This window comes from Terrapene carolina, unplaced genomic scaffold, assembly GCF_002925995.2.
Source record: "Terrapene carolina triunguis isolate 2854851 unplaced genomic scaffold, T_m_triunguis-2.0 Scaffold249, whole genome shotgun sequence".
Taxonomy (NCBI): Eukaryota; Metazoa; Chordata; order Testudines; family Emydidae; genus Terrapene; species Terrapene triunguis.
In genome coordinates this window covers 1,786,818-1,800,824 of record NW_020664600.1, presented here as the reverse complement: position 1 = coordinate 1,800,824, position 14,007 = coordinate 1,786,818, and the positions used below count along the sequence as shown (strand labels likewise).

General features: G+C 45.6%; 1 pseudogene; it reads left to right on the top strand.

The window, feature by feature from the left end:
• The first annotated feature begins 11,771 nt into the window (after nt 1–11,771).
• LOC112105355 overlaps nt 11,772–14,007 on the top strand; it is a 4,135-nt pseudogene continuing 1,899 nt past the window's right edge.

Sequence of the window (14,007 nt, the reverse complement as noted above, 5' to 3'; positions counted from 1 at the left end):
ATTCATTTCACAGGTAGACAGATGTTTTTGCAACTTGGTACGACTGGCACCAATATGATGGAAAAGTTATCTCTGATGAAAAACGTACTGATGTCCCATTGAAAATGGGAACTTTTGTGCTGATAGTGGAAACCACTCCATTTCAAGTGGGGTGACCAATTTTTCAATATTGCTCATCAGTTGTGGTTTCTTTTATATTTTGAAAATTGTTAAGGATTTTGGACAATGTTAAGATTGGAATTGGCTGGTAAGAAAATTTTGCCTTATTTATTAAATACTGAACTTTTGCTATCTCCTGGGAGTGTTAACAGTCAGAACTTCGTATTCTTTGTAACACTTCTCTTTGCCATTCTGAGGTAAGAAGAAAGCTTCAAACCTAGGGACTACTTTCCCTAAGCCATAACGATTCCTACCAACAAAAACGTTAACTCCTGGATAGCTTGGAACTGACTTTGGTGGAACAGAACCAAATGATCCTTCCTTCCACTCTAGCACTTCAACGTTATCCTCATTTACCAACATTCTGAAGTTTGAGGTGCGATGTTCTTGATCAGCATTGGAATAGTAACAATATGGACCTTTACTTTCATTGAAAAACCCAACAGAACATCCTGCCTCTGCACAGACATAGTCTGTGCGAGATGCCTCCTCATTCCAGATGAAAACTGCCCCCCTTGGAACTGACCCTTCCCACTCAACCCATTTCAGGTGTATGTGGTCATCAAAAATGATCTGGCCCTTGTTCTTTGGAGGTGTTTTGCTCTTCTCCTCCTCTGCTGTGTAAGTATTCAGTGCAGAGGCCCCTTCCTGGAGGCTGGAGATCAGGGATGGTGCAGCATGGTTGCTGTCGTTTCCCAAGTCTAAAATGAAAAAAATGTAAAGCATATGAGTGGAATTTCACATTTCCATTCTGTGTGTGTGTGTGTGTGTGTGTGTGTTGTGTGTTCTCTGTTTAGTAGAGTAATCAATGCAGGGATGAATTTCCTACTGTGGTCAGAAGATCTGCTGGTATAGAAATGATCAGTATTTTGGTAGGGTTGCTGGTTACTTTGGTGGTAACCTTTCACAAATTACACTAATCATCCAAGCCTATATGGAAAATCTCAGTTTCCAAAAGGTTCCTATTGCCGCCTTCTCTATGAGCACCAGATAGAGTGATGTACTGCACAAAATCTAATGGAAGACTGGTGGACTACACACCCACTGATATCCTCATTTCTCTTCCCACATACTGTCATGAAATCCTGTCCCCATAAAGTCACTGGAAAGATTCCTATTGATTTCACCCCTGTTCTCTGCTTAAAAATGGACCCTAGTTCCAATCCTTAAGAAATAGTCACTTTACAAGGGAAAGCACCTATTTTTTTTATATTGGGTCCTTACAATCTGAAGATTTACTTAATACACAGAGAGACACTGCTGTTCCATTAGCACACTGAACAAAGATAGAAAACCACTATTTAGTATTATAGGTATTTGAGACACTAAAATGATATTTTAACAAACTCTTTAGGATTTAAGCACCTACCCGTGTATAATGAAACCACACTGTACATATAGGGCACACTAGCTGCATGTCTTCGTGCTATTTTATTTACAAGGAACAATACAATACAAGATATACAAAGGACCTGATCCAGAGCCCACTGAAGTGAATGGAAAGGTTCCCACTGACTTCAGTGAGCTTTTGATCATGCCCAAACAGATTTATTGCACTAAATTCTGGCCTGACTTCCTACTGCTCTTGTAACCATAGATTGTTGATAGCCCTGTTATCACCTGAATGCCACACATCAGTTTTCCAACATTTGCAAAGTGTTACATTCTGTATGATGTGTATAGAATACTGATTAAACTGATTTAGAAGTGTGGTGAGAGTCAGAAAAATCACTGTAAAATGGCACTGTGGGCTTCCCTCTTTATTGTCTCAGTTAATTGATGCTCAATTTGCCCTGGTCACAGAAGAAAAAGGTGTTTTTTTCCAGTTGCCTGCCCTGTAAATTCAACCTGGGACCTGAGATCAAGCTGGGTTCTTTCGGGCATGCTCATGCTCATCAGCAATATAGAATCTGTAGGTGGAATTTAGATTGGGATTTTCAAAGGTGCCTAGGGAGTTAGTTGCCCAAATCCCTCTGAAAGAACCCCCCTACTGCCCCTGCACAGGCTACCTAGAATCCTTGGGCATGTTTACTTTGAGCCTTTCCCCTAATGCAAACGAGCAGATCGTGGGGAGTGAGCAGGGAGGGGAACAGACTTGGCTCCACACCCTGAGCTAGCATAGGAGGTCAGAAAGTGTAGGGGGAAAGTGAGAACTGCCCAAAACCAAGCAGAGTTGGACCATGCAAAGGAAATTAAAACCCACAGTAAAAGATTCTATAGCCACATAAATGAAAAGACAACAAGGAAAGAAGAAGAGGGACCGCTAAGCACTGAGGATGGGGTGGAGATTGAAGATAATCTAGACATGACCCAACAACTAAATGGATACTTTGCCTCAGTTTTTAATAAGGGTAATGAGGGGCTTAGTGTTAGTGGCAGGGAGGCTAATGGAAATGAGGATATGGAAGTGGAAATGGCACATCCGAGGTGGAAGTCAAATTCAAACAACTTAATTGGAGCAAACTGGGGGTCCTGGCTAATCTGCATCCAAAAATATTACAGGAACTGGCACATGAAATTGCAAGCTCAACAGCAAGGGATTTTTAATGTATCTGTAAACTTGGGGGACATACCCTATGAGTAGACAACTGCTAAAATAGTCCCTATTTTTATGAAAGAGGAAAAAGTGATTCCAAGACTAGAGAATTTCTAATATAGTACCTACTGTTAAGAAAGGGGGAAAAGTGATCCGGGAAACTACAGGCCTGTTAGTTTGACCTCAATTGTATGCAAGGTCTTGGAATAAATTCGGAAAGAATAAGTACTTAAGGACATAGAGGTGAACTGTAACTGGGATAAAATACAAAATGGTTTTACAAAAGGTAAATTGTTCCAGACCATCCTGATCTCTTCCTTTGAGAAGATAACTGATTTTTTTGGACAAAGGAAATGCAGTAGATCTAATCTACCTGGATTTCAATAAGGCATTTGATACAGTTCCACATGGGAAATTATTAGATAAATTGGAGAGGATGGGGATTAACATGAGAATTGAAAAGTGGATAAGGAGCTGTCTAAAGGGGAGTCTACAACAGGTCATACTGAAAGGTGAACTGTCAGGTTGGAGGGAGATTACTAGGGGATTTCCTCTGGGATTGGTTTTGGGACCAATCTTATTTAATATTTTAATTAATGACCTTGACACAAAAAGTGGGAGTGTGCTAATAAAATCTGTGGATGAAACAAAGTTGGAAGGTACTGCCGATATGGACTGCCTTGAAAACTGGAGTAATAGAAATGGGATGAAATTTAAGAGTGCAAAGTGTGAGGCCATGCAGTTAGGGACTAACTACAAAAAAATTTCTCTACACTGGGGACTTATTAGCTGGAAGCAATAGAGGAGGAGAAAGACCTGGGTGTATTGATTGATCACAGGATGACTATGAGCTGCTAATGTGATGCAGCTGTGAAAAAGGCTAATGCAGTCCTATGATGCATTAGGTGAGGCACTTCCAGTAAAGATAGGGAAATGTTAGGACAGGTCTACACTAACCCCCCAATTCGAACTAAGGTACGCAACTTCAGCTACGTGAATAACGTAGCTGAAGTTCGAAGTACCTTAGTTCGAAATTACCTCCGTCCAGACGCAGCAGGCAGGCTCCCCCGTCGACTTCGCGTACTCCTCTCGTCGAGCTGGAGTACCGCACTCAACGGCGAGCACTTCCGGGTTCGACTTATCGCGTCCAGACAAGACGCGATAAGTCGAACCCAGAAGTTCGATTTTCTTGCCGCCGAACTACCGGGTAAGTGTAGACCTACCCTTAGTTACCATTGTTCAAGGCATTTGTGAGACCTCACCTGGAATACCATGTGCAATTCTGGTCTCCCATGTTTAAGAAAAATGAATACAAACTGGAACAGGTGTAGAGATGGGCTACTAGGATGATAAGAAGAATGGAAAACCTACCTTATGAGGGGAGACTCAAAGAGCTTGTCTTGTTTAGCCTAACCAAAAGAAGGCTGAGGGAGATATGCTTGCTCTCTATAACTATGTCAGATGGAGGGAGAGGAGTTATTTAAGTGCCAATGTTGACACAAGAACAAAGGGATATAAACTGGCAATCAACAAGTTTAGGCCTGAAATTATATGAAGATATCTAAACATGAAATGAATGAAGTTCTGGAACAGCGTTCCAAGGGGAGCAGTGGGGGCAAAAACCCTAACTGGCTTCAATACTGTGCTTGATAAGTTTATGGAGCGGATGGTGTGATGGGACTGCCTACAATGGCATGTGGCCCTCTACGACTGAGTTACTACAGAGAATTCTTTCCCAGGTGTCTGGCTGGAGGGTCTTGCCAACATTCTCAAGGTCCAACTGATCACCACACTTAAGAGCCGGAAAGGAATTTTCCCCCAGGTGAAATTGGCAGAGACCCTGGTAGGTTTCCGTTTTCCTCTGCAACATGGGCCATGGATCACTTGCAGATTTAAACTGGAATAAAAGGTGGATTCTCTGTAACTTGAAGTCTTCAACTCATGATTTGAGGATTTCAGTAACTCAGCCAGAGGCTAGGGGCCTATTACAGCAGGGGATGGGAGAAGTTCTGGGACCTGCAATGTGCAGGAGGTCAGACTAGATGATCATGATGGTTCCTTCTGGCCTTAAAGTCCATGAGTCTATTAGTCATAATTTGCTGCTGATATAGGCCAGCAGTAAATTGCTACTCCCATGGAGCAGAGAGGAAGCAGGGAGTGTCTCTGAAGCAGAATGCCTCCCCAGGCTGTGCCCCACACCTAGCTCAGGGCTGTGCCTAAGGGCATAGTCTAGCTCTTAGTTAACAATTCTTTTGACATTGCATGGCCTAGAAATGAATCCAGCTCACTCTCCCATAGCTATTTTGGCTCTGTTGTTTATAGAGAGGTACAAAGATGTGAAAGTTACTTCAGAAACTGAGCCAGTCTGATTCTGACACATACAGAGGGATGCAGGGAATTTGACTCTGACACAAATGGTTGGTCACCGGACTGATACACACATGGGAGCCAGGGCTTATCTATACACTTCATTCACAGCAAACTGGGGTGTGAATCTACCCCACACTAGCCTGCCACACATTAAGTGCCCGTGAGGACTCTGCTGATGGGCACTAACTGTTCAGTGGTGTGCTTTGATCTACTCCTGTTTCAAAGCAGGGTAGATGAAAACAATATGGAATTGTTAATGTCCAGCAGCAGGTTCCACAGAACCAGTTAATGCGTGGAGTAGATTTATACCCCAGTTTGCTGTGAACTAAGAGTTTGTATAGACAAGCCCTGATACATACACGTGAGCCAATCTTATGATGCACACAGGGCGTGTTTTTGTGTGTATGATCAAACTGACACATATGGGAAGCCTGATCTGACACACACACAGGGAGCAAATGATCTGTTGAGTAAGAAAGTGAATTTGTACATGGGCACTTTTCTGACCAGAACCAAATTTTACATCAGAACATAATAACATAAGAACGGCCACACTGGGTCAGACCAAAGGTCCATCTAGCCCAGTATCCTGTCTTCTGAAAGTGGCCATTCCCTCTGGGGTACCTGGCATTGAACAGAACAGGTAATCATCAAGTGATTCATCCCGTCGCCCATTCCTAGCTTCTGGCAAACAGAGGCGGGGGGCACCATCCCTGCCCATCCTGGCTAATAGTCATTGATGGACCTATCCTCCGTGAACGTATCTAGTTCTTTTTTGAACCTTGTTATAGTCTTGAACTTCACAACAACTTCTGGCAAAGAGTCCCACAGGTTGACTGTGTGTTGTGTGAAGAAATACTTCCTTTTGTTTGTTTTAAACCTGCTGCCTATTAATTTCATTTGGTGACCCCTAGTTCTTGTGTTATGGGAAGGAGTAAATAACACTTCCTTGTTTACTTTCTCCACACCAGTCATGATTTTATAGGCCTTTGTTTATAGGCCCCCCTTAGTTGTCTCTTTTCCAAGATGAAAAGTCCCAGTTTTATTAATCTCTCCTCATACAGAAACCGTTCCATACCCCCATATAATTTTTTTTGCCCTTTTCTGAACCTTTTCCAATTCCAATATATCTTGTTTGAGATGGGGAGACCACATCTGCACGTAGTATTCGAGATGTGGGCGTACCATGGATTTATACAGAGGCAATATGATATTTTGTGTCTTATTATCTATCCCTTTCTTAATGATTCCCAACATTCTATTTGCTTTTTTGACTGCCACTGCACATTCAGTGGATGTTTTCAGAGAACTATCCAGAATGACTCCAAGATCTCTTTCTTGTCCTATTAGTTTCCTCTCAAATGGTGTCCCTTTGCTAGTCACTGGTCTGTGGCTCTTCAGTAGGAAAAGTCTCTGGAGATTACAGCCCCTTTGGAATTACTGACCTTTTTCTTTTTCCTCCCCCACCTTGGAGGCAGATTTGTTCAGACTAATCTTTTCCAAGAGTTCTGTGTCTGCATCCATGGCCAAGTCTTGTAGAATTCCAACTTCCCATAAAATTTCAGGGAGGAAAAGTGAAAAACAACAATTGTTATTACAAGAGGAATTTTAGGTAGAAAAAATATAATTATCCAAGGTACTATCCTGTGAGGACATCAGTTAACACCACTTCTTGAGCAAAAAAAGATTTTAATAGATTCAGTAGATCTATTTTTAATAGATTCAAGTGGTAATAGCCAAGGTTCTGTTTTTGCTTAAAAACTAGACCCTTGAGTAGAATCTTATACTGAATAGCTACAGACATATACCTTGCAATCTTCTGCTATGCACGCTTGCAGCTATAAAACTTTCCCAAAATACAGACCTTTACCTGAGATCAATGGGAATTTCTATCACATATCAGTATCCTCCTGCTTCTAGTGGGTGACTCAGTCACACAAACACAAGTGATTCAGTAAAGGGCATATATGCCACATATACACGTATGAACAGGTTATAATACCATGGTCAAGAGCTATAGAAAAATAAAAGTTGGTTCAATCAATAATATGACCTCACCCACCTTATTTCTCTAATATCCTGGGGCCAACACAGATACAGCAACACTGGAAACCTTCTATCCAATGTCTGGCATTTTTCATATTGTACAAGTCAATGATGTAAACATCCTCCCCCCCCCACACACACACACCCCCTATCTCTGATGTTTGTCCAACAAAGCACATGTGCATGAACAACGTAATCAATAGAGAAGGGACTTTTACTTTCCCTCCGTCATTGCTCATGAGACACACACCCTTGTAATCCTCTGTGATGTATTGAGGAGTTTATGGAGGTAACAAAAGTCTATGTATAGAATCAGAACCTGGGGCAAAGCATGGAGATAAGCACCATCAGTATAGGGCCAGCAGGTGCAAGCTGATCTGGAGGCATGGAGATCAACCCAATGGGAAAAGATGAGGAGAAAGATCAGAAAAGGATCAGGACATGGAGGTGTGACGCCTTGGTATGTTAGGGTTAACGAGGACACTGCAGGCTCAGGAAGTGGAGTGGGTCATAGGGTGTTGGGGATGGTGCAAGGTCAGAATCGAGCAAGGTGTGGGGATAGTTAGGGAAAGCTGTGCACAAGTGAAGAGAGGTGAAAGGGAAGGTCTAGCAATTTTTGATTGTAAACATGGAAGGCAGGGGAAATGAGTGTTAAGAGCAGTCAGAGGTCTGCACTATCTTTCAGCCGAGGAAGTGAGTAGAGGATGCAGTGTAAAGGCTGCACAGGGTAGTGATGTGGAGTAAGAAGGGGCCAGATTATACTCATTCAATGCTGCTAGTAAAATTCACCCCTTCTGAAATCTTTATCTCAGCTCTACACACCTTTGGACAAAATCAGCTCCATGTTTCAGGGGGTGGGGCCCTACAAGGCTGCATGCTGTAGAGCTGGGAACTCAGCCAAGTTCATGTTGGAACAGAAATTGCACAAGACTGCTGATTATTGCTCTGAACATAGAGCTATTGCCAGTTATCTCTTATGTATCTATTTACTAGAGTCCTGTGTCCTGGCCACCTGTGAAGTGCAGACAACTCCTTGGGGTTTTCATTCATATTGCTGAAGGATACAGTGAGATTGGACAAGGAGACCTTTTGAGGGCTGAGGGATGAACCAGGCAGACAGGGAAGGAGAGGATCTCCAGCCCACGTCATGAGTGGCATGCGGTGGCCACAGATTTTTAACACCTCCTGCCTTCATATAATTAAAGCCTCTTCTAAAAATCTCAGAAGCTAGTTATGCAAAGCAGACTTGTTCCTCGCTGTGCTCTCTCCAGACTAATTTGTGAGGGGCTCCCAGTGCTTCCACTAGAAAATTACTCACAATTGAATAGACTTCTCATGAAATTAAGCCTAAATGTTTCTTTGCTTGGTGTAATCCCTTGGTTCTCCATCCCCCCTTGTACCACTCTGCACAACCCTTTTCAATCTGTACCATTCATATACCTGTAACCAGTTATATGATATTCAAAAACGATCTTCAAAGGATTATAAAAATTGGACTCATGCCCTTTTTTGCTGGTTTACGGGGCTCAAAGAAAGCATGGCCGTTTCCCCCCCCCCAGCACCAGGTCTCAACTATAAACTGACATCGGTATAACATCCACACCCCTGAACAACGTAATTATACTGACCTAACCCCCTGTGCAGACAGCGCTGTGTCAAGGGAGCTATGTTCTCCCATCAACATAGCTACTGCCTCTCACGGAGGTGGAGTACCTACGTTCTCCCCTTGGCGTAGGGAAGTGCTACAGCGATGTCATTTCAGAACAGTTCTGGAGGGGACAAAGGTGTGTCCGCGTACAGAACAAGACAAGTGATTATATCTTTGAGAAGTTGGGAGGGGGCATGGAGCATATAGACCCAGGAAAAGTAGTGGGGGCAAACCAAGGTCGGGGGGGGGCGGGGCAACTGCCCCTCTTGCCTTGTAGCAAATGAGGCTCATTCTCCCAACACAAACATCCAGTCATCATGTCATACACCCGCCTGTCCCTGTGATCCATCCCTCATTTTGTTCATATCCCCTCACCAATAACACCTCCCACCTCTAAGAACTCACCTTTGGAGTTTCTTGTGGGGGGAGATTGGGCATTCCCACTCCTATCGCCTTTGAGGGTGACCACCTAGCCTGCCTGCCCCCCAACACCTTCATAGAGGGGCAGAGAAGGAATCCTGTTCCCCAGCCCATACCATCCTGCCTGCCATCTTCCCAACCCTTTCTCAGACACACTACAGGAGACTGGCTAGCTGGACCGGCAGCCCATACAGATCAGAGCTGGCTGGGAATTGTCCATCAGAATGATTTTCCAAATGAAAATGGTCTTTTCACAACATCAAAATTTTCTGGAGGAAAATTTCAATTTTGTTGAAAGGAAAAAAAAAAGGCTTTTCATCAAGAAAATTGAAATGGCCAAACCCTGGCTGCCCCACTGCAGGGAGAAAGTGAAATTGACAAGAGCCCTCCAGGCAGCTGGGGAGCCACAGCTGGGCTGGGAGGGAGGTTGAGAGGGAGGAAGGTGGAGAGCTCAGCATCTGGCAGTCCACTTGGAAGGCTATTGTCAATTTCTAGGCACAGTTCAGGGCAACTGCATCTGTACTTCCCTGAGTGGTTCAACAAGGTACTCCTGAGGGAATTCTGCACCAAAAAATTAAAAATTCTGCACGCAATATTTAAAAATTCTGCATATTTTATTTGTCAATAAATAAATGTGGAAGCTCCAGCGTGGCGGTGGGGAGCACAGGCCACTGGCTGCACGCAGTTGGGAGATCACCGTACAGCCCACACACCCCCAGGCCATGGACTCAGCAGTGAGGCTGCACCCAACCCTGACACAGCACAAGGGCCCGGCTTACCACAGAAACACCCAGGGGCCCTGCCCCTCTGCGCCAGGCACACCAGTATAGTGAGCAAGAGGCACAGAGTCTTGCATGCACGTGTAGGTATGGGTAGGCTAGCTCAACCTAACAGGATCCAAGTGTTGAGGGGCTTAATGTGGGGGGATCCAGGAGTGGGGTGAGAGGATTCTGTGTGGGGCAATCTAGGTGTGGGTGGCTTGGTGGTGGGTCTGGGTGCTGGAAGATTCTGGCCTTGTTGGGGAGGTTGCAGGTGCAGGGGGAATGGGAGACTGCAGGGGGATCCAGGTGATGGTGGTCGGGGTTTAGCAGGAGGGTCTGGGTGCGGAGGGCACATCAGGGTGGTCCAGGTGCAGGGGGGTGGGGCTCATCAGGGTGGGGGTTTGAGTGTGGGAGCCCAGCAGGGGGTGGTTTGGGTGTAGGGGTTTGTCTGGATGCAGGGGGGAAGAGGCTTAACGGGGGTCCAGATGAAGAGGGGGTAGGGCTTGGTGGGGGGGAGTTGGGTGCGGAGGGTGAGGCTCGGCAGGCTGTGTGTTTGGGTGTAGGGGGCTCGGTGGGGATGTTCTGGATGTGGGGGAGTGAGGCTCGGCAGAAGTGTTGGGTACGGGGGGTCCAGATGAATGGGGGTTTGGCATCAGGGAGCAGCTCCCTGTACAGTGATTCCTCCCCCCATGGCTGAGGAGCGATAGGGGCAGGAAATGGGGGGACAGGAGTGCGGAGCTTCCTGCAGCCAGGGGAGGTTTCTAGGGGTGGGTCTGACCCAGCCCCAGACAATCCTTCTGGGGAAGAGGAAGTCCCATCCTCCCCTGCCCCAGCCCAGCCAGGACTAGCAGCTGAGCCCAGCGCAGGGTTGGAGCCACCAGCCAGGGCATCCTCAGGCCTGGCCTCCCCCTCCTGCAGTGTTTTACCTCACCACCGGCTGCTCTGGGCGCCCAAAATGATGCACCAGCACTGCTTGGGAGGGGTGGGTGGCCGCTTTTGCAGCTTCCTTTTGTTTACCCATCAGAAGTAATTTTTCTGTAGGGATCCAAAGAAATCTGTAGGGGACATAAATTCTGCATGTGTGCAGTGGCACAGAATTCCCCCAGGAGTAACAAGGACATTCACTGTCAGGTTTCCAGATCGCCAGCTGTTGCCTTCTGACCAGTTTTTTTCCCAGGCTTCACAGTTTCCTGCGTTTACTGTGTACGTCCCAGCACAGACAGGCTGCCTCAGCAGACCTGCTTGCTTTCTCTTCAGAGACTGATAACAGATTTAATTGGTATAGATATAAGTCACCACACAGCTCTTTCTAAGCCAGCCTACTTTCTTCTTAAGGTAAAGAGCATTACAGAGAAAACATTAAAAACAATAAAAGAACCTAATGCTAATAAGCTTACCGGAGATCGGAGACCTCTAACAGGGGCTGTCGCAGGAGCAGTCTTTCAACACCCTCATAACAGAGGCTTCCTTGTGGCTACAAGTTCATCAGCACTTCAGCTCAGAACAAGCTGTCTGTTCTTCCCGGTATGTCTAAGAGGCCTCAGTAGGCCAAGTTCCCCCGATCCTACACTAAGGATTGGGACCCCCTGTGGACCAGGTGTCCTGTCCATTTGCTGGATCAGGAAGAAGGCCCAGAGTCATTTTAAACTCTGTCTCTTTATTCAAAAATCTTTTCTTTGTCTGTTGGTCTCTAGAGAACCCAGTTTGAACCAGTATATGCGTCTCTCTCTGGAGAAGGGCCAGCTTCCAAAGCTGATCATGGAGAAGGTTCATTAACAGCCGCCTTCCCTACCAGAGAAGGTACATACAATGCCACAACAACACATCCACAATGTACCTGAAAGGTATTAACCCTAATTCAAAAAGGTTTAACTTAATTCACTTGAGTTTATGTGAATTCCATAAAGTTTGTTCAGGATATTGCAGGATATGGTCACAGTCTGTCACTTTGCCAGCAAGACAAAAAATCCATTTTCATTCTCCAAAAACAGATTTTTTTTTCAATTTCTCTCCCACAAAAAATATTGTGAGATTCTATTCTTTGTCCTGAATTGGGATGAAATACTTCCAAAACCTTTCAATTTTCCACAGGACAGAAATTCTGTTTTCTGGCCAGCTCTAACAAAGAGAATCTAAACCAGCCCCTTAAATTCACCTTGCTCCCTCGTCCTAGAAGATCTGATCTGATCTGCCCTTGGTCTCATGGACCTGCTCTGCGTCAACAAACCAGTCTCCTCTCTGACAAATCACAGCAGCATCATGCATGTCAAACACACATGTGAACATAGAACACAGACAGACATGCAAAACATAGCCGCAGAAATTCAATTACTGATTATACATTTTTTACAAGTTAAACAGAAAAAACAGATTTTCCCAAAGCAAAGTGCCAGGAAAAGGAATGGGAAATTCAGAGAAAAATAAGGTTTAAAATGCAGAACTAAGGAGAAAACGAAAGAAAAAAAAACTGCAGGGAACATGAATAACAAAACCTCTTAGCGTCTCACTCTCTTCACCGTTAGACACATCCAGTAAATGCTCCTTTCCTTAAAACACGTTTCTGTTCGAAATGCCCCTGGGATTCTCCTTCCAAAATTTCATTGCACACAGGAAGTGCAGATTGTGCATTCAGTTGCAACTTCACACAGGAACCTCACCTTCCAGTTTTAATTCCATCACATTAAAAATCACAAACCGCTAAGTTCTCCTTCTAGACTCTGGCCCCACGCACTCGCTCCTGGGGCATGTGGTCCTTCTTCCCTGCAGATTGGTACTTGTCCTTTGACTCCTTTCTCCTCTCTCCAACAAACATAAAGGAAACTGAAACTAAACCTAACAGGCACAAAGGGACTGACTTTTCTGTGTGCTGGGGAGAGGGGGAGGGCTTGGACAGCGTACTTAGATTCAGAAGGCGTCCTAGTGGCTTCCGGGTTTTGTTCAATTTTACATTTAAATGAAGTTTAAATACCTTAAACCTTAAGTTTAAATACCCTCTGGTCCTCCCCAAACTTGTACCAGTTCAGTGCAGAGGACAAGGCTTTATTTTCTAGCTTATTCTCATGCTATTTTCAACTAATTTTCTATTCCAAATCCTTGCTTTTGGTCATTTCCCCACAGAGCCTAAAGTAACAGAGTTCTAAAACTGTTCTCCCAGGTCCACACTGCTTTTTTAGCAGCATAATGTCCTCACTGCCTCCCCACAGCTGGAATGTGGCCTAGTCTCACACACACAAAAAGCAACAGAGTCCTGTGGCACCTTATGGACTAACAGACATATTGGAGCATAAGCTTTCGTGGGTGAATACCCACTTCGTCAGACGCAAAAAAAATGGCACTGCCTTTCAAAACAAGCCTAACCCATTTCAGAGGGAGGGGGTGGGTGTGTTTATACAAATCCCATATTTTTCATAATAATGTAAATACACACAAATGTATTTTTAACTAGGGTTACCATTCGTCCAGATTTACCCGGACATGTCCTCCTTTTTGTGCTAAAAATAGTGTCCGGGGGGAATTTGTAAATCACTCAAAATGTCCGGGATTTCCCCCCTCCCCCGGCAGAGCAGAGCGAGCGGCTGGGAGGGCTGCAGGAAAGTCACGGGCTGGACTCCGGAGCAGCTGTAGAGGAGCTCCTCCCCCCCTGCAATCTGAGCCGGCAGCTCCTCCTCCCCGGCAGCCCCGCGCCCCGCTCCAGCAGCACTGTGTAGGGCCAGGGACCGGGTTGTGTGTTGTGCTGGGGAGCGCAGCCACGTGTCCGGCTCGCACAGAGCCCAACACCCTGTTCTGAGCAGCAGGGTAAGGGGGGCAGGAGAAGGGGCAGGGAGGTTCTGGAGGGGGCAGTCAAGAAACGGGGGGGTCGGGAGTTCAGGGGGGGCTTCTTGGGGGGAGTGGAGAAAGTTTTGGGCAGTCAGGGTACAGGTAGGGGGTAGGGTCCTGGGGGGCAGTTGGGGGGGGTCTTAGGAAGGGGCAGTTAGGGGATAAGGAACAGGGAGGCTTAGGTAGGGGGTGGGGTTCTGGAGGGCAGTTAGGAGCAGGGGTCCCAGGAGGGGGCAGTCAGGGGACAAGGG